At 50.3% G+C, this 24796-nt stretch overlaps 3 long non-coding RNA genes across 3 annotated transcripts; all 3 read left to right on the top strand.

Moving 5' to 3' along the window:
• The first annotated feature begins 1669 nt into the window (after positions 1-1669).
• Positions 1670-4814, top strand: LOC134433827 (uncharacterized). The gene is made up of 5 exons (XR_010031742.1): positions 1670-3229; positions 3325-3368; positions 3470-3513; positions 3595-3635; positions 3717-4814. It is a non-coding gene; the product is annotated as an uncharacterized LOC134433827 (long non-coding RNA).
• Positions 4815-4843: 29 nt separating this feature from the next.
• LOC134433826 (uncharacterized) lies at positions 4844-5377 on the top strand. The gene is made up of 2 exons (XR_010031741.1): positions 4844-5214; positions 5326-5377. It is a non-coding gene; the product is annotated as an uncharacterized LOC134433826 (long non-coding RNA).
• Positions 5378-23220: 17843 nt separating this feature from the next.
• On the top strand, positions 23221-24114 carry LOC134433828 (uncharacterized). Its single transcript, XR_010031743.1, has 5 exons — positions 23221-23297; positions 23405-23448; positions 23550-23594; positions 23676-23716; positions 23798-24114. It is a non-coding gene; the product is annotated as an uncharacterized LOC134433828 (long non-coding RNA).
• Positions 24115-24796: the final 682 nt, after the last annotated feature.

Below are 24796 nucleotides of genomic sequence, written 5' to 3'. Positions count from 1 at the left end.
CAGTGAACTTTTGACTGGGGAGCTCAGACAGGCATCAGACTCTCTTCTGTCTTTGGAAGCATCCAGTCAGGTGTCTTGTCAGGTCTTGTTCTGAGCTGTACGGACAGCTATGCCCCACCTGGATCCATTATGGTGGATTAGGACTTGTGAAAAATGTGAGGGCAGGCAGAGGATTCTGACCATAGGATTCCTAGGCATCGATCTTTGCTGTTCTTGGAATAAATCCTTCAGTTAGCATCTTCTTCCTCCAGGGTTCTCTGAGCCTCATCAGCTCACCATCGGTCTCAGCTCGGTCATCTCCTTTTGCGTTCTCTCAGTCCTTGCAGCCATTTTCCTTGCCGAGAGATTTCTGTTCCTGTTGTGTCCCCGTTGTCTGTCCTGTCTTGTCTGTCGTGTGTCACGGGTGTCTGCACACATTTGTGCCGGGGCTGCTCTGCCCTGCGGCATAGCCAGCTGCGATAGGAAAAGTCCTGGGGACTTGGAATGTGTAATGCGGGGTGTAGTTGGACTGTAGGTGGGATTTGTAGATGGACACATCATATCTGGAGCTCCTCAGTTATCCTGCAACAGTTTGACTCTTGTCCTACCTTTTTTTTCAGATTCAGATGGATTAAATCTGTGCCAGAGGGCCCCGTCCCGGGTGAGGGGATTGCCCCGAGCAGGTGAGGCCCCATTTGTCTCTGCAGCAGAAGTGTGTATGGTGACTGTGTTACAGCTCTGTTCTTTGTCTTTCTTTTTAGGAAGTCAATCTGGATGCCAGCAGTCAAGGTGGGCAGGGGAGAGAAGTGGTTGTTATTGCTCAGCTCTGAAGCACAACCATTTTTCAGGAGATTCATCATGTCACAAGAGGGATCTGCCCAGTGTCAAGGATGATGTTTGAGATTGAGGCTTCAGGTGAGTTGAGGATTGTGACTGGGAGAGGGAGGGTGTTCAGGTATCCAGTTAGGAGTTCTTGGGAGGGGGTTTGCAGGCAGCAGGGTGAGAAAGGGTGTTTATTTGTTTATTTGAGGGCCCCTCCCCCCAAGGCTGTTCAGAAGCCTAGCAGAGGCATTGCCATGTCTTACAGCACACAAGGTCATCCACTGCACTCACAGGAATGCCATTTAACTTTGCCTTTCTCTTACCCAGGTGCCACTCCTTTGGAAGGCCACATCCTTGGAATCAGGATGAAGCTGGAGCCTGAGGGAGCCAGGCACGCTCAGGAAAGGGCAAGTAGCTGCCTTGGTGGGATTTGGCCCACATAAGTCTGAACTCATACTTTGGTTTTGGTTTTCTTTATTGTAGCTGACTGGGAGGCTAACAGGCCATCACAGAGCCCTCCGAGGCAGACTCATTTCAGGTGCAGCGTGGATTCCCCTCACCAATCATCCAAAAGATAAGTCGGGGGCCATGGCCTGGCGATGGGAGTGTAGCAGGTTGGGAGTTCTTGGGGCAGAGTTAAAAACCAGCAGAGGGAAAAGCATTCTTCTCCAAGGGCCTGTTAGGACAGCTAAAGGGAGAGGCTCTTCTTTTGATGGCAGCTTTCAGGCGGGCAGTGCAGAACAGCTCCGGTCTGTGTCCTGTTGTCTGGTGTGCTGTGTTCCCTAGTGTGTCTTTGGGGTCCCTTTTGCCCTCTTCCCTCGATGCCCTCACCACCAGCATGATGTGTTGTGTTTGGTGTCCCCCTGTTTGTCACGTTCTGTGTCACGGGTGTCTGCAGGTATTTGTGCCGGAGCTGTTCTGCCCTGCTGCATGGCGTGCTTCAGTAGGACAAACCCTGGGGAGTTGAAATTTGTAATGTGGGCTGTACTTGGGCTCTAGGTGCTATTCCTAGGTTTACATAAGGTGTTTCCAGCTTGAAAGTTAAAGTTATTGTGGAGGTGTGTGACATATGTTCTAACTTTCTTTCAGGTGTGGATGCATTGCATCCATGGCAGAGGGTCAGGGTTAGGAGGTGCTGGGCATTCCTAGGAGCATAGTGAGTAGCAGAGTGGTGGGGTTTTGGCCGATGCGGTGCCAAGGTCAGGCACTGATGTTTGGTTCTCTTTAATCTAGCTGTCTGAGGGACACCAGCCCGGTGCCAGCAGGACCTTCCCAGGTGACGAGGTGGCCTTTCTTTGCACCTGACACAGGCATCCCCTGATGTCTGAGAGATAAGCAGAGGGCTGCAACCCTCAGAGGGGATGAACGTGGGGTGCTTTTTCAGGACTCCCTGAGGTGGGGGTCTGAGTTGGCTCTGGCAATGAGGTTAGCCAAGATGTTGCCCCTTAGGCCCCATAAAAGCAAAGTCTCCCTTTTGGTCACAGTGCTGAGGTGCGCAGCATGGCAGAGCAGTCCCGGTGTGTCTCGTGTCACTTGTCTTTTGTGTATTGTGTGTTGCCTGGATATCTCATGTCTCTTATCTTAGCCCTGTGAGGGGCCTCTCAGAAACCTTTCCTAGCATCCGTGATCTCAGCGTTCCTCGCCCTGGCACCCATGCCATAGATCTTTTGACTTGGGAGCTCACACAGGCAGCAGAAATGCATCTCTCTTTAGAAGCGTCCAGTCAGATGTCTTGTCATGTCTTGTTCTGAGCTGTACGGACAACCGTGCTGCGCAATGATCCATTATAGCAGAGTAGGACTTGTAAGGATGTGAGGTTAGGGAGAGGATTCTGACTGTAGGATTCTCGGGCATCCATCTTTGCAGTTTTTGGAATAAATCATTCTGTTTGCATCTTCTTCCTCCAGGGTTCTCTGAGCCTCATCAGCTCGCCATCAGCTTCAACTCTTCTTCTTTTGCATTCTCTCAGTCCTTGCAGCCATTTTCCTTGCTAAGAGATTTCCGTTCCTGTTGTGTCCCCAGTGTTTGTCACGTCTTGTCTGTCCTGTGTCACGGGTGTCTGCACACATTTGTGCTGGAGCTGCTGTTCTGCCCTGCTGCATATCCTGGTGCAATATGAGAAGTCTCAGGGACTTGGAATTTGTAATGTGTAGTTGGATTCTAGATGGGATTTGTAGATGGACACAGGATACGTGGAGCCCATAAGTTATCCTGCAGCCCTTTCACTTTCATCCTAACTTTCTTTTAGTTGCAGAAGGATAAATCCAGGGCAGAGCCCCCCATTCTGGGTGAGGGGATTCCCCTGTGAAGGTCAGTCACTGTTTGTCTCTGCAGAGGAAGCATAAATTGTGGCTGCTGCAGCTCTGCTCTTTGTCTTTATTTTTAGGAAGTCAAGGCAGAGAGCAGCTGTCAAGGCTGAGTGGGCAAGGTGAGCATTGAGTAGGGTACCGAAACAGTTGTTATTGCTGAGGTCTCAGTTTCTGGTGCAGCTCTAGGTACGTATTATTCCTCTTTTTATTTTAGATGGACTGCTTGCCATCTATCCTAGCCCAGCATGCCCATGCCAGGTGGGTTCAAGCTTAAGGTATCAGTGTAGCATACTTGTCAGGGTTGGGAGGTTGTGTTTTCACAGTATCTCAGCATGCTTTTCTGCTTTGTTTCTTTGCAGGTGCTGTCGCTGCCCTAGGCATGCCGGGGAAGAGAGGAGGGCAGGTGACTCGGAGTTTAGGCGGGCTGATTCCTAGGTGAGTGTTATGCAGCAGCATGCTAAGTGTGTACATTTTCTTTTTGCAGGTATCTTCCGGGCGGCCTCTGGAGTCAAATCAAGACTTGAGGTGAGCTGGGGCAGGGGTGCGAAGGAGTCCCGGGGATTACTGTTTTTGAGGGCAATAGTCACGTTTTCTGTTTTGCCTTAGGTACCCTGGGCAGGCTTGTAGCCACAGCTTGGAAGCGGCAGCACCGAAGCGCACACATTGAGAACGTCTCAACGTCCACGTCCGACCGAGGATGGATTTTGTCTGCTTGTCTTCCAAAAGCTAAGTGTCGGGGCCAGTGGTTGGGAGAAGGGGAAAAGCCTTTACTATCACAGGAGGCAATCTGATGTCAGCTTAGCGGAGAGGTCTGTAGTGGGACAGGCTCCCTGGAAGTAAAGGGAGAGGGTTTCTCCTCAGCCTCACCAGAGCCTTTGCCGGGCAGGGCAATTCCTACCCATCTCCACATTCTCGTGAACTTTGTGTCATCAGCCTTCTTCGACTTGACGTCGTCACGGCTCTTTCCCCCGTGGAGCTCGCCTTCAGGTCCGGAGCTGTAGCTGCAGTCACCTGGCAGTCCGCTTCCTTCTCTAGGCTTGCTGAGCCTCTCGAGCATCCTCCTAACTGCTTTGGCCCTAACTTCCTTTAATGAGTTGCATTTCATCATCACGTGCTGTTGTCATAGGGCTTCCTTTCCCTTGGCCTCATTGGCCTCTGGCTCGTCTTGTGCTAGGACTCTCGGGTCCCTAAAGGGAAAGTGCCAAGCAGTTGCAACTTGTCTCTGTGTTATGTCATCTGTGTCTATGTTATGGTGTGTGTGTCCATTGTCTTCCACGGCATAGGCCTTTGTTACATCTCAATGCTTTATCGGCTCTCTTCTGTGCCATGTTCTACTCACATTCCTTGCCGGATATCCCTTATTCCAGCATCTTTACATTTTTACTCTTTGAGACAGGAATGTCTCACAGGGACAAGATGTTCTCATCCATCTTCCTTCTCACTATCAGCTTTGGTAGTGCTTTTTTTTCTTGGACTTCTAGAGGGAGCATCTTACACCCTCCTCACGTGACTGCAGTAGTTCTATAGGTTCCATCTTCTCAAAGGGTACAGGGCTCAATAAGTAATCTTCCAGAGAGTTTTCTTAAGTCGTGGTTTATATTGTATGTTCCTATGTTGGCTTATATTGTATGTACTTACATACAGTATAAGTACGTACAGTATAAGCCAGCATAGGTACATGCAATGTAAGTGCATTGCCTTATATTGTCTGTACTTACACTGCACGTAAGCATGTCGCCTTATATTGTGTGTACTTACACTCTGTGTACACTTGCACTGTATGCGTCAGCTTACATTGTGTGTAGACTGTACCACTTATGATCGGAGCTGCCCTGCCCTGGCACATAGTCACAGTTAGGTAGAACAGTTATAACAACTTTACTGTTCATCTGTCTTTTGTGGGATTTTGGGTAGAAAATTCATCAGTCCAGAGTGGGGACAAGTCCTAGCTGTCAGATAGCCACTTGTTGACCCTTCCTGTTGTCTCACAGGTCCCCGAGGCTGCTGATTTCCCCAGGATCTGCCATTTAGCTCAAGGAGCGGCAGCCAGAAGATGTGTCAAAGCACCTTCTTCAGCATCTCAGGGAAGGGCCACAGTGAGCGTGTAAGAAGGAGTGTGTGTGAGAGCACGTGGCTGTGTCTGTCTGCTCGTCTCTGCGTGTGTGAGCGCATGCTGACTGGATTTAACCTTGTGTATATGACTTTTGCTTTTCAGGTTTTGCAACTCATTGTTAAATTGAGAATAAAAAATCCCCAGCTGCCTTCCACCCTGGCTGTTTTTTTTTTTTGGTCCCGGCCAAGTAAAAACCCAGAAAAATACTCCAAGATAGGCTAGAAAAGGCCCAAAAAACCCAGTAAAAAAACCCAAGATGGGCAAGAAAAACCCAGAAAAAAGCAGAAAAAACCCCAAAATGGGCAACAAAGAAACCCCACAAAAATCCAGGAAAAAAACTGCAAGATGGGGAAGAAAAAAATCAAGAAAAAACCCAGAACAATCCCAGGGAAAAAATCTCAAGAGGGGCAAGAGCAAACCCGGGAAAAAAAGCTAAAAAACCCAAGATGGGCAAGAAAAGCCCAGAAAAAACCCAGAAAAAAAAAAAAAAAAAAACAGGAAAAAGAAACCGGAAGAACTCCCAAGGTGGGCAAGGAAAACCCAGAAAAAACCAAGGAAAAAAACCAAACATGGGCAAGAATACCCAGAAAAAAACCCCAAGATGGGCAAGAAAAAACGCAGAAAACACCCACAGAAAACCAGGAAAAAACCTCAAGATGGGCAAGAAGAATCCCAAAAAACCCCCACAAGATGGACCAGGAAAAACCAGGAAAAATAAACCAGGAAAAAAAAACGGAAAAAAAATCCCAAGATGGGCAAGGAAAAACCCAGAAAGAAACCAAGAACAAAAACCCCAGACTGGCAGGAAAAAAACGCAAAAAAAAAAAACCAAGATGGGCAAGGAGAAGATCCTCAAAAAACCCAGAAAAATCACAGAAAATCCCCCCAAGATGGGCAAGAAAAGAAGCAAGATGGACCAGAAAAAAACCTGAAAAAGCCAAGAAAAAAAAAAAAGGAAAAAAACCACCAAGATGGGCAAGAAAAAACCCAGAAAAAAACCCAGAAAAAAAAATTCAAGATGGGCAAGAATAAACCTGGAAAAAACCCCGCAAGACTGGCAAAAAAACCCAGGAAAAACTCCAAACTGGGCAAGAAAAAAAACTGTCGTAAAAGATGCCGTAAAGCGCGACTGTCGTAAAAGGTGCCGTAAAGCGCGACTGTCGTAAAGACTGCCGTAAAGCGCGACTGTCGTAAAGACTGCCGTAAAGCGCGACTGTCGTAAAAGGTGCCGTAAAGCAAAACTGTCGTAAAAGGTGCCGTAAAGCGCGACTGTCGTAAAAGGTGTCGTAAAGCGTGACTGTCGTAAAGACTGCCGTAAAGCGCGACTGTCGTAAAGACTGCCGTAAAGGGCGACTGTCGTAAAAGGTGCCGTAAAGCGCGACTGTCGTAAAAGGTGCCGTAAAGCGCGACTGTCGTAAAGACTGCCGTAAAGGGCGACTGTCGTAAAAGGTGCCGTAAAGCGCGACTGTCGTAAAGACTGCCGTAAAGGGCGACTGTCGTAAAAGGTGCCGTAAAGCGCGACTGTCGTAAAAGGTGCCGTAAAGCGCGAGTGTCGTAAAAGGTGCCGTAAAGCGCGACTGTCGTAAAGACTGCCGTAAAGCGCGACTGTCGTAAAAGGTGCCGTAAAGCGCGACTCTCGTAAAGACTGCCGTAAAGCGCGACTGTCGTGAAGACTGCCGTAAAGGGCGACTGTCGTAAAAGGTGCCGTAAAGCGCGACTGTCGTAAAGACTGCCGTAAAGCGCGACTGTCGTAAAGCGCGACTGTTGTAAAGACTGCCGTAAAGCGCGACTGTCGTAAAAGGTGCAGTAAAGCGCGACTGTCGTAAAAGGTGCCGAAAGCGTTACTGTGCGAATTGTTCCGAAGAGCCGAACTTAAATGAGTTTCGACTAAGAGCCGAACCAAGCTGAACCAAGCCGAGTTTCATTAAACAGAACTCAACGTCGCCGCACCGCTGTGCCTGCAGTGCGCCTGTGCAGACAGCAGGGAGCGCTGTATAAAGTAAGTATGAAATATCAACTATCTATAAGAAGGAATAAACGCTCTATGTCACGTGCAGCAGTAGAAAATTTCAGGTTCCCAGGAAATAAATAGTTTTCTTTAAATCATTTTCATTTTGGAGTTTTTTTAATCCCAGATAGCCTGAAAGTTTCTACTGCTGCTTTTTTATTCTAAAGCTAGAAATGAAAACCAAGATTAGAAATACAGGGAAAGAAAAAAAGAAAATAAGGAAAGGAACTGAAAGGAAGAAAGAAGGAAGGAAGACAGACAAAAAAAACCAAAAACAAGGAGGGCAAGGAGAAACCTAGGGGGAAAAAAAAGAAAAAGAAAAGAAAAAAAAAACAACAAAAAACAAACCCACAGAAGAAAACCAAGATGGGCAAGAAAAATCCCTGAAAACAGACCAGAGAAAAACCCCAAGATGGGCAAGAAACAAAATCACAACAAAAAACCAAGATGGGGAAGGAAAAAAAAAAAAAAAACAAACTGAAAAAAAAACCCCAAGGGGGGCAAGGAAAAACCAGAATAAACACCAAAATGGGCAAGAAGAAACGAAGAAAAAACCCCAAGAAATGCCAGAAAAAAATCAAGGAAAAAGGGAGTAAAAGCCCCAAGAAACAAGGCAAGAAAGAGAGGCAATAAAGGGCACAAAAACTCAAGACAAAAAAAAACAAAAACAAGACATGCCAGAAAAAGGTACGAAAATGGTTCTGCCAGGTGCGATCAAGGTGAGCGGGTTCAGATTCAGGTCCAGGAGATGAACAAGTGTCAGATTAGCTTGGGGCACTGCTGAGCAACGCAGCTGTGACAGGATTTATGTTTAAATACAGTTTAAATGAATTGGGGATTGTTTGGCTTTTATTGGGGTATGGGCTGGAGATTTCATAAAAAATATAAAACTAGAAATGCAAATATATCAGATATATGTCGATATCAATAAATATTTAATATATATTTATATAAGTAAAAGAAATATATTGTGTCAAAAGAATGTATCTATTATTATATAAAAAGGTATTCTCTCCAATACATATAATATCTATAAATATAACAAATGAAAATTACAAATATAGATGTGAATAGAATTATGACAAACAAAATTATTTTTAAACTTTTAAATGTGTTTTAAAGAAAGGGGTGTCTTAGCTTTTTATGTCATTAGAGGCAGGGGTTTTATTTTAAATAATATAAGTACTATAGAAATGTAAATCGACATACAGAAATATATCTTTATATCTCTATATATTTATTATATAATACCAAACTATGAATAGAAATAGAAATAGAAATCTATGTAAGTAACATGAAGAGATGCAATATATAATATAATTTTTATTATACAGTAATATAAATTCTAAATATACATGTGAATATAAATATGAAAAATATATGATGGGGGCTCGGAGCAGCCCAGGTGTGAGTGTGAGGATGATGGGGGCTGGGAGCAGCCCAGGTATGAGCTGTTAGGATGATGGGGGCTCGGAGCAGCCCAGGTGTGAGTGTGAGGATGATGAGGGGGCGGCTCCTGCCGGGGCGAGGCTGTTTTAGGGGGAGGCTTTGCCTCAGCTCCCTTTTGCATGGAGTTGCTGAGTGGAGGGGTTTATGGGCCGCTCCCGGCACTGTCTCATGGAAGGACTGCGAGAGCTTCTCACAGGGTCGGGGGGAACACCTGGATGCCTCCCAGACCCAAGCTGCCACCTCACCTGAGACGAGCTCGTTTGAGAGTCCCAAGCAGCTCCATCAATCTGCAACAAGGAACCTGGGGGGCTGAGTTTTGCTTACCTGGGCAAAGGGTCAGCATTAGTTTTAGAGAGCCGGTGGCCCGGAGTGGCTGTCTGTGTGACTTCTGATATTCTGCCTTGCACAGGATGCCTCCTAGATGTAAGCTGCCACCTCAGCCAAATCGAGCTCATTTGAGAGTCCCAAGTACCACCAGCAATCTGCAACAAGGAACCTGGGCGGCTGAGTTTTGCTTACCTGAGAAAAGGGACAGGACTAGTGTTCAGGAGCCTGTGGCCCGGAGTGGCCAGCCGTCTGCCTGCTGAAATTCTGCATTGCGCAGTATGCCTCCCAGACCCAAGCTGCCAGCACTGGAGAGTCAGGCTGCTTTGAGGGCCCCCAAATGTGTCCAGCAATCTGCCATCAGGAACCTGAGCTGGTGAGTTACACTTACCTGTGTAAAGGGCAGCATTGGTGTTGAGGACTCAGGGGCCCTTAGTGACCGGCTGTCTGCTGAAATTCTGCATTGCGCAGGCTGCCTTTCAGAGCCAAGCTGCCACCTCAGCCGAGTCGAGCTCGTTTGAGAGTCCCAAGCGCCTCCACCAATCTGCAACTAGGAACATGGGGGGCTGAGGTTTTCTTACCTGGGTAAGGGGCAGCATTAGTTTTCAGGAACCTGCGGCCTGGAGTGGCCGGCTGCCTGCTGAAATTTCACATGGCGCAGGATTCCTCCCAGAGCCAAGCTGCCACCTCACCTGAGTCAAGCTCATTTGAGGGTCCCAAGCGCCTTGAGCAATCTGCCACCAGGAACTTGGGCTGCTGACTTTTGCTTACGTGGGGAAAGGGTCAGCCCTAATGATCAGGGGCCTGTGGTCTGAGTGGCCGGCCGTCTGCCTGCTGAAGTTCTCCATTGCGCAGGATGCCTCCCGGATCCAAGCTGCCACCTCAGCTGAGTCGAGCTTGTTTGAGAGTCCCAAGCGCCTCGAGGAATATGCCACCAGGAACTTGGGCTGCTGACTTTTGCTTACCTGGGGAAAGGGTCAGCATGACTGTTCAGGAGCCTGGGGACCGGAGGGGCCGCCTGTCTTCTGAAATTTAAGACTGCGCAGGATGCCTCCCCGACCAAAGCTGCCACCACCGCAAAGTCAGGCTGGTTTGAAGGTCCCAAATGGGCCCAGCAATCTGCCATCAGGAACCTGAGCTGGTGAGTTACACTTCCCTGTGTAAAGGGCGGCTTTGGTTTTCAGGGCCTGGGGGCTCTTAGTGGCCGGCTGACTTCTGAAATTCCACATTGCGCAGGATGCCTCCCAGACCCAAGCTGCTGCAACAGCCGAGTTGAGCTCGATTGAGAGTCCCAAGCGCCTCGAGGAATATGCCACCAGGAACTTGGGCTCCTGACTTTTGCTTACCTGAGGAAAGGGTCAGCATGACTGTTCAGGAGCCTGGGGACCGGAGGGGCCGGCTGCCTTCTGAAATTTAAGATTGCGCAGGATGCCTCCCAGACCCAAGCTGCCCCCACCGTAAAGTCAGGCTGGTTTGAGAGTCCCAAGTAACTCCAGCAATCTGCCATCAGGAACCTGTGCTGGCGAGTTACACTTCCCTGTGTAAAGGGTGGCTTTGGTTTTCAGGGCCCAGGGGCCCTTAGTGGCCGGCTGACTTCTGAAATTCCACATTGCGCAGGATGCCTCCCAGACCCAATCTGCCACCTCAGCCGAGTCGAGCTGGTTTGAGAGTCCCAAGCGCCTCCACCAATCTGCAACTAGGAACCTGGGGGTTGAGTTTTGCTCACCTGGGTAAAGGGTCAGCATGTGTCTTCAGGAGGCTGGGGACAGGAGTGGCCGGATGGCTGCTGAAATTTCACATTGCACAGGATGCCTCCCAGACCCAAGCTGCCACCACCTAAAAGTCAGGCTGGTTTGAGGGTCCCAAATGGCTCCACCAATCTGACATCAGGAACCGGAGCTGGTGAGTTCCACTTCCCTGTGTAAAGGGCATTATTGGTATACCGGGCCCAGGGGCCTTTAGTGGCCGGTTGCATTCTGAAATTCTGCAATGCGCAGGATCCCTCCCAGACCCAGGCTGCCACCTCACCTGAGTCGAACTTGTTTGAGACTCCCAAGCTCCTACAGCAATATGCCATCAGGAACCTGGGCTGCTGAGTTTTCTTCTTCTGGGAAAGGGCTGGCAGTGGTGTTCCGGAGGTCTTGCCTGGAGTGGCTGTCTGCCTGCTGAAATTCCGCATTGCGCAGGATGCCTGCCGGACCAAGGTGCCTCCACCGCAGAGTCAGGCTGGTTTGAGGGTCCCAAATGGGCCCAAAAATCTGCCATCAAGAACCTGAGCTGGTGAGTTACACTTCCCTGTGTAAAGGGCAGCATCTTTTTTCAGGGCCCAGGGGCCCTTAGTGACCTGCTGTGTGCTGAATTTCTGCATTACGCAGGATGCCACCCTGACCCAAGCTGCCACCGCTGCAGAGTGAGGAGGCTTTGAGGCTCCCAAATGGCTTCAGCAATCTCCCATCAGGAACTTGGGGTGCTGAGTTTTCTTCTTCTGGGACAGGGCTGGCATTTGTGTTCAGGAGGCCCTGACTGGATTGGCTGGCTGCCTGCTGATATTTCTGCTTTGCCAAACGTGCCTCCCAGACCGAAGCCGGCACCAGTTCCAACTCCAGCTGCTTTGTCCTCGGCACGTGTCTCCTGCCATCTGCCATCAGGAACCCAGGTGGCTGGGTTACATTTCCCTGCGTAATGGGCGGCATTTTTGTCCAGTGCCCAGGGGCCCTTAGCGGCCGGCCGCCTGGTGAAATTCCACATTGGGCAGGATGCCTCCCGCACCCCAGCTGCCACCACCGCAAAGTCAACCTGGTTTGGGAGTCCCAAGTGGCTCCAGCAATCTTCCTTCAGGAACCTGAGCTGCTGAGTTACACTTCCCTGTGTAATGGGCAGCATTGGTGTCCCGGGCCCTTAGTGGCCCGTAGTGGCCTGCTGTGTCCTGAAATTCTGCATTGGTCTGGATGCGTCCCAGCCCCAAGCTGCCACCTGTGCCTAGTTGATCTTTTTGAGAGTCCCAAGCGCCTCGAACAATATGCCACCAGGAACTTGGGTGGCTGAGTTTTCCTTATCTGGGAAAAGGGACAGGACTAATTTTAAGGATCCCGTGGCCCGGAGCAGCCGGCTGTCTGCCTGCTGAAGTTCTGCATCGCTCAGGATGCCTCCCCGACCAAAGCTGCCACCTCACTCGCGTCGAGCTCATTTGAGAGTCCCAAGTGCCTCCACTAATCTGCAACAAGGAACCTGGGGGGCTGAGTTTTGCTTACCTGGGAAAAGGGACAGCACTAGTGTTTAGGAGCCTCTGGTCCAGAGGGGCTGGCTGTCTGCCATCTGAAATTCTGCATCGCACAGTATGCCTCCCAGACCCTAGCTGCCTGCACCGCAAAGTCAGGCTGGTTTGAAGGTTCAGAATGTCCCCAGCAATCTTCCATGAAGAACCCGAGCTGGTGAGTTACACTTACCTGGGGTAACGGGTGGCATTTGTGTCCAGGGCGCAGGGGCCCTTTGTGGACGGCTGTCTGGTGAAATTCTGTATTGCGCAGGATCCCTCCCGGACCCAAGCTGCCACCGCCGCCTAGTCAGGCTGGTTTCAGGGTCCCAAATAGCTCCAGCAATATTCCATCAGGAACCTGGGCTGCTGACTTTTCTTCTTCTGGGACAGGGCTGGCGTTGTTCAGGAGGTCTTGCCTCGAGCGGCTGACTGCCTGCTGAAATTCTGCATTGCCAAATGTGCCTCCCAGACCCAAGCCGGCACCAGTTCCAAGTCCAGCTCCTTTTCCCTCGGCACGTGTCTCCTGCCATCTGCCATCAGGAACCCGGGTGGCTGAGTAACGCTTCCCTGAGAAATGGGCTGGCGTTCCTGTTCAGGGGCCGGGGGCCCTTAGTGGACGGCTAGCTCCTGAAATTCCGCATTGCGCAGGATGCCTCCCAGATCCAAGTTGCCATAGGTGCCGAGTCGAGACGGTTTGAGACTCCCAAGCGCCTCCAGCAATTTGAAATCAGGAACCCGGGTTGCTCGGTTTTCTTTACCTGGGAAAAGGGTCAGCATTAGTGTTCAGGGGCGTTTGGCCCAGAGTGGCCGGCTGTTTGCCTTCTGAACTTCTGCATTTCCCAATCTGCCTCCCAGACCCAGTTGGCCCCTGTCCCAATACCAGCTGCTTTGGCCTCGGCACGTGTCTCCTATCTCCCATCAGGAACCTGGCAGCTGAGTCACGCTTACCTGAGAAAAGGGCTGGTGTTCACATTCAGGGCCCAGGGGCCCTTCGTGGCCATCAGCCGGCTAAAATTCTGCATTGCGCAGGATGGCTCCCAGACCCAAGCTGGCACCACCGTACAGTCAGTCTCGTTCGAGGGTCCCAAATGGCTCCAGCAATATTCCATCAGGAACCTGGGATGCTGAGTTGTCTTCTTCTGGGAAAGGGCCGGCATTGGTGTTCAGGAGGCCTTGCCCGGAGTTGCTGGCTGCCTGCTGAAATTTCTGTATTGCCAAATATGCCTCTTCGAGCCAAGGTGGCACGAGTTCCAACTCCAGCTGCTTTTTCCTCAGCACGCGTCTCCTGCCGTCTGCCATCAGGAACCTCCGCCGGTGAGTTACACTTCCCTGTGTAAAGGGCTGCCTATTGCGTTCAGGTCCTAGGGGCCGTCCGCCTACCGACCTTTTGCCTTGCGCAGGTGCCCCCTAGACCTCAGGTGGAATCAGTTCCAACTCTAGCTGGTTTCACAGCGCTAAGTGGCTTCTGTAATCTGCCATCTGGAACGTGATCCGGTGAGTGTGGATCGATAGGGGAAAAGGCCGGTCTCCGTGTTGAGGGGCCAGTTGTCCGGAGAGGCCCACCGCCTGCTGAACTTCTGCATTGCAGAGGTTGCCTCCCGGACTCTAGCCGCCACCACTGCAAAGTCAGGCTACTTTGACAGCTCCCAGCGTCTCCCGGAGTCTGCCATCAGGACCCTGCGCCGTTGAGCGTCGTTTCCCAGGGCAACGGGTCAGCATTTTTTTTCAGGCACCTCAGGCCCAGCATGTTCCGCTGCCCGTTGAAATTCCCTATTGCACAGGATGCTTCAAGGTCGTAAGCTGGCACAACTTGCAGGTCAGGCTGGTTTGAGCGTCTTAAGGCGCTCCCGCAATCTGCCATTGGGAACGTAGTCTGTTGCATTTTCTTTCCAGGGAAAAGACCTTGCTTTGGTGTTTGGGTGCCCGCAGCCTGGAGCGGCTGTTTGGCTCCTAAAATTCCGCATTGCGCCAGATACCTTGCAGACCCAAGCCGGCAGCAGGGAACACTCAGGCTGCATTAACAATAACAAGCGCCTCCTGCAAAGGGACACCAGGAACCCGGAACGGTTAGCTTTGTTTACCTAGGAAACGGGGTGGCATTTTTGGTAAGGACTCAGCCGCCACGAGTGCCCAGCCGGCTCCTCATATTTTGCATGGCACAGGATGCCTCTCAAGCCCACACCGGCACCTCTGCAAAATCAGGCCGCGTAGTCAGTCCCAAGCGCCTCCTCTGAACTAACCCGGGCAGGTGAGTTTCGTTTGCCAGGGGAAAGGGCCGGTGTTCGCGTTCACGGGCCTGTAGCCCGGAGCGGTGCGGTGTCTGCCGAAATTCTATTTTGTGAAGTATGCCTTCCAGATTCCAGCTGGCACCAGGGACACCTCAAGGTACTTTGGTAGTGCCAAGTGCCTGTTGCAAATTGCCATCTCGAACCTGAGTTAGTTAGCTGTCATTGCTAGGGAAAAGGGCCAGCACTGTTGTTCAGAGGTCTACGGACCAGAGCGGCCGGCCGCTTGCTGAAAAACGTGCCTCGCGCCAGACGTCTCACAGACACAAGCCGTCACCACCCCAAAGTCAGGTGGCTTTGTGAGTCTTAAGTGCCTCCTGCAAACCTTCCCCAGCTGTCCCTCGTTGTTAAGGGTTTTGATTGACAGAAAAAATTCTGTTTTTTCATTGCTTGAGGGATTTAAATTGAGGAGAACCCTTCGTTTCACAATATTTTTGGAGAACGAATTATAGGGTAGAATCAGTTTATTTGTCATGTTATCAGTTTCAGTGGACCTAACTGCCCCACTGTCTAACTTTTATGGGTTCACTTGAAGGAAGCTGTGTCTTTTTCAGCATTTTTAGGATTTAAGTATTCATTTCTGGCCACTTTTTTTCCGTGCCTTTGGAGCAGGTATCTTAGAGAAGAGCGAGCCCGGCGTGTACTTAACACATAAGCCACCCAGGAGGTTTTTTTTTCTCATTTTTATTTCTAATGCAGTTAGGCCTAATTAGGAGTCCCAATGAGACTTAGACTATTTATGTCTTTATCATTCTTCTCCACCCTACTTTGTCCTACATGATGTTCTACTTAGCAATTACCAAAGACTAATTATGTAAGGCAGCAGCATATCACCCACTGTATCTATGTATGTAACCTTAAGAAAAAGTTTAAAGTCTTACCAGTTTTTTGTTCTTCTGCTGCAAGTAGTCGCTGTGAAAATAGAAAGCACTGTTTTTTCTATGAAGAGCTTTCTTCTTTAACAAGCCCTTTGCTCCTCTTGAATCTGAGTCAGAGGAGCCAAACTGCTGCAGCTCTTCTGAGGGCTTTTATACCCGGTGGGATTAGTCCCCTCCCTTTTCCAGGGCATCATGGGAACAAGAGGCGGGCACTATCAGGGGTATATTAACCCCAGCCTTGGCTGAGGGCCTTCATTCCCTTCCTGGGAACTGCTGGGGTAAGAGCTCTCCTCTCATTTCAGTGAAGAGTCTCTTTTAGCTTATCTCAGCTCATTTTCAGCAGGTGTTTCTGGGCCTTTAGACAAAGTAACAGAGGCTTGGGAAATACAGTGAAGAAAACGCCGTGGAATACAGGGAGTATTTAGGTTTGTGGTTTTCAGTTTTGTGTTTAGGGGGGGTAAAGTACGTTTGTAGTTTCTGGTTTTGTTCTTGTGTTTGTTTTTTTTTTTTTTTTCTTCTATTGTTTTTAGTAGGAGGGCAGCTTTCACAGATTCTAGGGTGTGTCAACTCCAGTACATTTTTCAGCAGATTAATCATGTCATAAGAGGGATCGTCCCTGTGTCCAAGAAGATGCGTGCGATTGGGGCTTCAGGGGATTTGAGAATTGAGAGTAGGTGAAGAGAGGGTGAGCAGGTATCCAGTTGGGAGTTCTTGGGGGGGGGTGTTTGTAGGCAGCAGGGTGTGAAAGGGTGTTTATTTGAGGGCTCCCCCACCCAAGGTTTTCAGATGCATAGCAGGGGCATTTTCACGTCTTTCTCACACAAGTTCATCCACTGCAGTCACAGGAATGCCATTCGACATTCCCTTTGTTTAACCCAGTTGCCATTCTGAATAAAGGCCGCAGCCTTGGAGTCAGGATGAAGCTGAAGCCTGAGGGAGCCAGGCCCACTCAGGAGAGGGCAAGTAGCTGCCTTGCTGGGATTTGGCCCACATAACTCTGGACTCACACTTTGGTTTTGGTTTTCTTTATTGTAGCTGACCAAGAGGCACGCAGGCCATTACGAGGCCCTCGGAGGCAGACTTATTTCAGGTGCAACATGGATTCCCATCACCCATCATTGAAAAGATAAGTCGGGGGCCACGGCCTGGAGATGGGAGAGTAGCAGATTTGGAGTTCTTGGGCCAGATTTAAAAATGAGCAGAGGGAAAGGCAATGTTGTCCAAGGGCCTCTTAGGACAGCTAAAGGGAGAGGCTCTACTTTGGATGGCAGCTTTCAGGCGGGCAGCGCAGAACAGCTCCGGTCTGCGTCATGTTGTCCACTGTGCCGTGTTTCCTAGTGTGTCTTTGGCATGCCTTTTGCCTTCTCCCCTTAGAGGCCCTCACCACAAGCATGATGTCTCGTGTTTCTCGTTCCCCTGTTTGTCATGTTCCGTGTCACGGGTGTCTGGACATATTTGTGCCGGAGCTGTTCTGCCCTGCCGTGTAGCCTGCTGCAATAGGACAAGCCCTGGGGAGTTGGAATTTGTAATGTGGGATGTACTTGGGCTCTAGATGCTATTCCTAGATTGACATAAGGTGTTTGCAGCTTTTGAGTTATCCTGGTGGTGTTTGACATATGTTCTAACTTTCTTTCAGGTGCAGATGCATTGCAGGTGTGGCAGAGGGTCAGGGTTAGGAGGTGCCGGGCCTTCTTAGGAGCGCGGTGAGTAGCAGAGTGGTGGGGTTTTGGCCGATGCGGTGCCAAGGTCAGGCTCTGATGTTTGGTTCTCTTTAATGTAGCTGTCTGAGAGACACCAGCCCGGTGCCAGCAGGACCTTCCCAGCTCACGAGGTGGCCTTTCTATGCACCTGAGACAGACTGGCATCCCCAGATGTCTGCGAGATAAGTACAGGGCTGTGACCCACCGAGGGGATGAAGGCACGGTGCTGGTTTGGGAATTACTGGGAGGGGTTTTTGAGTCCGATTTGGAGGTGGGGGGTGTTCATGAAGTGGCCCCTTAGGCCCCATAAAAGCCACGTCTCACTTTTGATCCCAGTGCTGCGGTGCGCAGGGCAGAGCAGTCCCGGTGTGTCTTGTGTCACTTGTCTGTTGTGCATTATGTGTTGTTTGTGTATGCCATGTGTTTTACCTTAGGGGGGCCTGTCAGAAACCCTGGCATCCTTGTTAGCATCTGTGATCTCTGCGTTCCTTGGCCTGGCAGCCCGGCCACAAAACTTTTGACTGGGGAGTTCAGACAGGCATCAGACTCTCTTCTCTCTTTGGAAGCATCCAGTCAGGTGTCTTGTCAGGTCTTGTTTTGAGCTGTCCGGACAGCTATGCTCACCTGGATCCATTATGGTGGATTAGGACTTGTAAGAATGTGAGGGCAGGCAGAGGATTCCGACCATAGGATTCTTAGGCATCTGGTTTTGCTGTTCTTGGAATAAATCCTTCAGTTAGCATCTTCTTCCTCCAGGGTTCTCTGAGCTTCATCAGCTCACCATCAGTTTCAACTCGGTCATGTCCTTTTGCATTCTCTCAGTCCTTGCCACCATTTTCTTTGTCGGTAGATTTCTGTCTGTGTGTTGTGTGCTTTGTTTGTCATGTCCTGTCTGTCCTGCGTCACGGGTGTCAGCACACATTTGTGCTGGAGCTGCTCTGCCCTGCTGCATAGCCTGGTGCAATAGTAGAAATCCCGGGGACTTGGAATGTGTAATGTGGGGTGTAGTTGGACTCTAGGTGGGATTTGTAGATGGACACAGGATATCTGGAGCTCCTCAGTTATCCTGCAACAGTTTGACTCTCGCCCTATCTTTTTTTTCAGATTGAGATGGATTGAATCTGTGCCAGAGGGCCCCATCCCGTTGAGGGGGTTGCCCCGAGCAGGTGAGGCCCCATTTGTCTCTGCAGCAGAAGTGTGTATGGTGACTGTGTTACAGCTCTGTTCTTTGTCTTTCTTTTTAGGAAATGAATCTGGATACCAGCAGCCAAGGTGAGCAGCGGAGAGAAGTGGTTCTTATTGCTCAGCTCTCAAGAACAACAATTTTTCAGCAGATGGATCATGTCGCAAGAGAGATCTGCCCAGTGTCAAGGATGATGTTTGAGATTGAAGGTTCAGGTGATTTAGGATTGTGACTGGGAGAGGGAGGGTGATCAGGTATCCAGGTAGGAGGTCTTGGGAGGGGGTTTGCAGGCAGCAGGGTGAGAAAGGGTGTTTATTTGAGGGCCCCCTCACACAAGGCTGTTCAGAAGCCTAGCAGAGGCATTCCCATGTCTCGCAGCACACAAGGTCATCCACTGCACTCACAGCAATGCCATTTAACTTTGCCTTTTTCTTACCCAGGTGCCACCCCTAATGCAGGCCACAGCATTGGAATCAGGATGCAGCTGGAGCCTCAGGGAGCCAGGCACACTCAGGAGAGGGCAAGTAGCTGACTGGCTGGGATATGTCCCCCATAATTTTGGACTCATACTTTTGTTTTGGTTTTCTTTATTGTAGCTGACCAAGAGGCTAACAGGCTATCAGGGGCCCTCGGAGGCAGACTCATTTCAGGACCAACGTGGATTGCCATCACTCATCATCCAAAAGATAAGTCGGGGGCTTTGGCCTGGAGATGGGAGTGTAGCAGATTGGGAGGTTTTGGGCCAGCTTTAACAAATAGTGGAGGGAAAAGCAATCTTGTCCAAGGGCATGTTAGGACAAGTGAAGGGAGAGACTCTACTTTTGATGGCGTCTTTTTGGCGGGCAGTGCAGAACAGCTCCGGTCTGTCTGGTGTTGTCCCGTGTGCCTGTTACTTGCTGTGTCTTTGGGGTCCCTTTTGCCTTCTCCGCTCGAGGCCTTCACTGCAAGCATGATGTGTTGTGTTTCACGTCCCCCTGTTGGTCACGTTCCATGTCACGGGTGTCTGCACGTATTTGTGCCGGAGCTCTTTTGCCCTGCTGCCTGGCCTGCTGCAATAGGACAAACCATGGGGAGTTGAAATTTGTAATGTGGGATGTACTTGAGCTCTAGATGCTCTTCCTAGATTGACATAAGGTGTTTGCAGCTTTTGAGTTATTCTGGTGGTGTTTGACATATGTTCTAACTTTCTTTCAGGTGCAGATGCATTGCAGGTGTGGCAGAGGGTCAGGGTTAGGAGGTGCCGGGCCTTCTTAGGAGCACGGTGAGTAGCAGAGTGGTGGGGTTTTGGCCGATGCGGTGCCAAGGTCAGGCACTGATGTTTGGTTCTCTTTAATCTAGCTGTCTGAGAGACACCAGCCCGGTGCCAGCAGGAGCTTCCCAGCTGACGAGGTAGCCTTTCTATGCTCCTGACACAGACCGGCATTCCCAGATGTCTGAGAGATAAGTAGCGGGCTGTGACCCACCGAGGGGATGAAGGCATGGTGCTGGTTTGGGAATTACTGGGAGGGGTTTTTGAGTCCAATTTGGAGGTGGGGGGTGTTCATGAAGTGGCCCCTTAGGCCCCATAATAGCCACGTCTCACTTTTGATCACAGTGCTGAGGCAGGGCAGTGCAGGGCAGAGCAGTCCCGGCGTGTCTCGTGTCCTTTGTCTGTTGTGCATTATGTGTTGTTTGTGTATGCCATGTCTTTTACCTTAGGGGGGCCTGTCAGAAACCCTGGCATCCTTGTTAGCATCTGTGATCACTGCATTCCCTGGCCTGGCACCCGGGCCACAGAACTTTTGACTGGGGAGCTCAGACAGGCATCCGACTCTCTTCTCTCTTTGGAAGCATCCAGTCAGGTGTCTTGTCAGGTCTTGTTTTGAGCTGTCCGGACAGCTATGCCCACCTGGATCCATTTTGGTGGATTAGGGCTTGTAAGAATGTGAGGGCAGGCAGAGGATTCTGACCACAGGATTCCTAGGCATCGATCTTTGCATCGTTCTTGCAATAAACCCTTCAGTTAGCATCTTCTTCCTCCAGGGTTCTCTGAGCCTCATCAGCTGACCGTCAGTTTGAACTCAGTCATCTCCTTTTGCATTCTCTCAGTCCTTGCAGCCATTTTCCTTGCCAAGAGATTTCTGTTCCTGTTGTGTCCCCGTTGTGTGTCCTGTCCTGCCTGTCCTGTGTCACGGGTGTCAGCACACGTATGTGCTGGAGCTGCTCTGCCCTGCCGCATAGCCTGGTGCAATAGTAGAAATCCCGGGGACTTGGAACGTGTAATGTGGGGTGTAGTTGGACTCTAGGTGGGATTTGTAGATGGACACAGGATATCTGGAGCTCCTCAGTTATCCTGCAATAGTTTGACTCTTGTCCTACCTTTTTTTTCAGATTGAGATGGATTAAATCTGTGCCAGAGGGCCCCATCCCGGGTGGGCGGATTGCCCCGAGCAGGTGAGGCCCCATTTGTCTCTGCAGCAGAAGTGTGTATGGTGACTGTGTTACAGCACTGTTCTTTGTCTTTCTTTTTAGGAAGTCAATCTGGATACCAGCAGCCAAGGTGAGCAGCGGAGAGAAGTGGTTCTTATTGCTCAGCTCTCAAGCACAACAATATTTCAGCGGATTGATCATGTCGCAAGAGAGATCTGCCCAGTGTCAAGGATGATGTTTGAGATTGAGGCTTCAGGTGAGTTGAGGATTGTGCCTAGGAGAGGGTGGGTGATCAGGTATCGACTTAGGCGGTCTTGGGAGGGGGTTTGCAGGCAGCAGGGTGAGAAAGGGTGTTTATTTGGGGGACCCCCACACAAGGCTGTTCAGAAGCCTAGCAGAGGCATTCGCATGTCTTGCAGCACACAAGGTCATCCACTGCACTCACAGCAATGGCATTTAACTTTGCCTTTTTCTTACCCAGGTGCCGCCCCTAATGCAGGCCACAGCCTTGGAATCAGGATGAAGCTGGAGCCTGAGGGAGCCAGGCACAGTCAGGAAAGGGCAAGTACCTGACTGGCTGGGATATGTCCCCCATAATTTTGGACTCATACTTTTGTTTTGGTTTTCTTTATTGTAGCTGACCAAGAGGCTAACAGGCTATCAGGGGCCCTCGGAGGCAGACTCATTTCAGGACCAACGTGGATTGCCATCACTCATCATCCAAAAGATAAGTCCGGGGCCTCGGTCTGGAGATGGGAGTGTAGCAGATTGGGAGTTTTTGGTCCAGCTTTAACAAATAGTGGAGGCAGAAGCAATCTTGTCCAAGGGCATGTTAGGACAAGTGAAGGGCGAGACTCCTCTTTTGATGGCAGCTTTTAGGCGGGCAGTGCAGAACAGCTCCGGTCTGTCTGGTGTTGTCAGGTGTGCCTGTTACCTGGTGTGTCTTTGGGGTCCCTTTTGCCCTCTTCCCTCGAGGCCCTCACCGCAAGCATGATGTGTTGTGTTTCACGTCCCCCTGTTGGTCACGTTCCATGTCACGGGTGTCTGCACGTATTTGTGCCGGAGCTCTTTTGCCTCTTTTGCCCTGCTGCCTGGCCTGCTGCAATAGGACAAACCATGGGGAGTTGAAATTTGTAATGTGGGATGTACTTGAGCTCTAGATGCTAGATTGACATAAGGTGTTTGCAGCTTTTGAGTTATCCTGGTGGTGTTTGACATATGTTCTAACTTTCTTTCAGGTGCAGATGGATTCCAGATGTGGCAGAGGGTCAGGGTTAGGAGATGCCGGGCCTTCTTAGGAGCGCGGTGAGTAGCAGAGTGGTGGGGTTTTGGCCGATGCGGTGCCAAGGTCAGGCATTGATGTTTGTTTCTCTTTAATGTAGTTGTCTGAGAGACACCGGCCCGGTGCCATCAGCAGCTTCCCACCTGACGAGGTGGCCTTTCTCTGCACCTGAGATGGACTGGCATTCCCAGATGTCTGAGAGATAAGTAGCGGGCTGTGACCCACCGAGGGGATGAAGGCACGGTGCTGGTTTGGGAATTACTGGGAGGTGTTTTTGAGTCCAGTTTGGAGCTGGGCGGTGTTCATGAAGTGGCCCCTTAGGCCCCATAAAAGCCACGTCTCACTGTTGATCCCAGTGCTGCGGTGCGCAGGGCAGAGCAGTCCCGGTGTGTCTCGTGTCCTTTGTCTGTTGTGCATTATGTGTTGTTTGTGTATGCAATGTCTTTTACCTTAGGGGGGCCTGTCAGAAACCCTGGCATCCTTGTTAGCATCTGTGATCTCTGCATTCCGTGTCCTGGCACCCAGGCCACACATGTGATTCTGATACCTGTCTGAGCTCCCTGGTCAAAAGTTCTCTCTTTGGAAGCATCCAGTCAGGTGTCTTGTCAGGTCTTGTTCTGAGCTGTCCGGACAGCTATGCCCCACCTGGATCCATTATGGTGGATTCGGACTTGTAAGAATGTGAGGGCAGGCAGAGGATTCCGACCATAGGATTCCTAGGCATCGATCTTTGCTGTTCTTGGAATAAATCCTTCAGTTAGCATCTTCTTCCTCCAGGGTTCTCTGAGCCTCAGCAGCTGATCGTCAGTTTGAACTCAGTCATCTCCTTTTGCATTCTCTCAGTCCTTGCAGCCATTTTCCTTGCCAAGAGATTTTTGTCTGTGTGTTGTGCCCTTTGTTTGTCCTGTCCTGTCTGTCCTGTGTCACGGGTGTCTGCACACATTTGTGCCGGAGCTGCTCCGCCCTGCCCGGTAGCCGGGTGCAATTGGAGGCGTCTCGGGGGCTTGTAATTTGTAATGTGGGGTCTAGTTGGCCTCTAGATGGGATTTGTAAATGGACATGACATGTGTGGAGCCTCTAAGTTTTCCTGCGGCCCTTTGACTTTTCTCCTAACTGTCTTTCAGATGCAGAAGGATCAAATCCAGGGCAGAGCCCCGCATCTAGTGTGAGGGGATTCCCCCAAGCAGGTCAGTCACTGTTTTCCTCTGTAGAGGAAGCATAAATTCTGGCTGTCACAGCTCTTTTGCCTTTCCTTTTAGGAAGTCAAGGCATAGAGCTGCAGTCCAGGCCAGTGGGCAAGGTGAGCATTGCGTAGCGTACACCCGCAGTTTTATTGCTGAGGTCTCAGTTTCTGGTGCAGCTCTAACTGTCTCCTCTTGTTTTTTTTCTTTTTTTTTATTCTTTTAGGTGGTCCACTTGTGATCTATCCCGGCCGAGGCCGCTCATGCGAGGTGGGTGCAAGCCTAAGGTATCGGTGTGGCATACTTGTCACGGTAGGGAGGTTGTGTTTTCCCAGTATCTCAGCATGCTTTTTTGCTTTGTTTCCTTGCAGGTGCTGTCGCTGCCCTAAGCATGATCAAGGAACAGAGGAGGGCAGGTGAGTCGGTGTTTAGGCAGGGTGAGTCATAGGGGAGCGTTATGTAGCAGCAGGCTAAGTGTGTACATTTTCTTTTTGCAGGTGTCTTCTGGGATGCCTCCTGAGTCAAATCAAGTTTTGAGGTGAGCTGGGGCCACGGTGTGGAGGAGTTTCAGGGATTACTGTTTTTGAGGGCAATAGTCACATTTTCTGTTGTATCTTAGGTACCCTGAGCAGGCTCGTAGCCACAGCTGGGAAGCGGCAGCACCGAAGCACACACATCGAGAACATCTCAACGCGCACGTCCGACTGAGGCTGGATTTTGTCCGCTCGTCTTCCAAAAGCTAAGTGTCGGGGCGGCGGTCGGGAGAAGGGGAAAAGCCTTTAGTATCACAGGGGGCAGTTTCACGTCAGCTTAGCTGAGAGGTCTGTAGTGGGACGGGCTCTTTGAAATTAAAGAGAGAGGGTTTGTCCTCAGCCTCACGAGAGCCTTTGCCGGGCAGGGCAGTTCCGACCCATCTGCACGTTCTCGTGGACTTTGCGTCGTCAGCTTTCCTCGACTAGGCATAGTCACGGCCGTTTTCCCCGAGGGGCTTGCCTTCGGGTCCGGAGCTATCGCCACGGTCACCCGGCAGTCCGCTTCCTTCCGTCGGCTGGCCGAGCGTCTGGAGGGTCTTCCTAACTGCTTTGACACTAACTTCTTTTTGCGAGCTACATTTCATCATCACGTGCCATCATCACAGGTCTTCCTTTCCTGTGGCTCATCTTGCGTTTGCAATATCAGATCCCTAAGGGGAAAGTTCCCGCTTGCCTTTGCGTCAGGTCATCTGCGTCTGTGTTATGTTGTGTGTGTCCATTGTCTTTCACGCCTAAGGCCTTTCTTACGTCTCGACGCTTTGTCGGCACTAATGTGTGCTATATTGCCTATATTCTACTCATGTGCCTTTCTGGATCTTCCTTATTCTGCCCTCTTTATCTTTTTACTCTGAGCCAGGTAGGATTAGAGAAGATGTTCTCATCAGTCTTCCTTCTCACTACCAGCTTCGGTAGTGCCTTTTTTCCCAATGACATTTTCTTTGACTTCTGGAGTAGTGTCTTATACCCTCCTGACGTGACTGCAGTAGTTCTATGGGTTCCATCTTCTGAAAGGGTATAGGTCTCAGGAATTCATCTTCCAGAGTGATCTTAAGTCCTGTTTTATATTGTATCTATCTACCTATATT

The sequence above is a fragment of the Melospiza melodia genome, unplaced genomic scaffold (assembly GCF_035770615.1).
Source record: "Melospiza melodia melodia isolate bMelMel2 unplaced genomic scaffold, bMelMel2.pri scaffold_270, whole genome shotgun sequence".
NCBI classification, from domain to species: domain Eukaryota; kingdom Metazoa; phylum Chordata; class Aves; order Passeriformes; family Passerellidae; genus Melospiza; species Melospiza melodia.
This window is presented reverse-complemented; position numbering and strand designations above follow the sequence as displayed.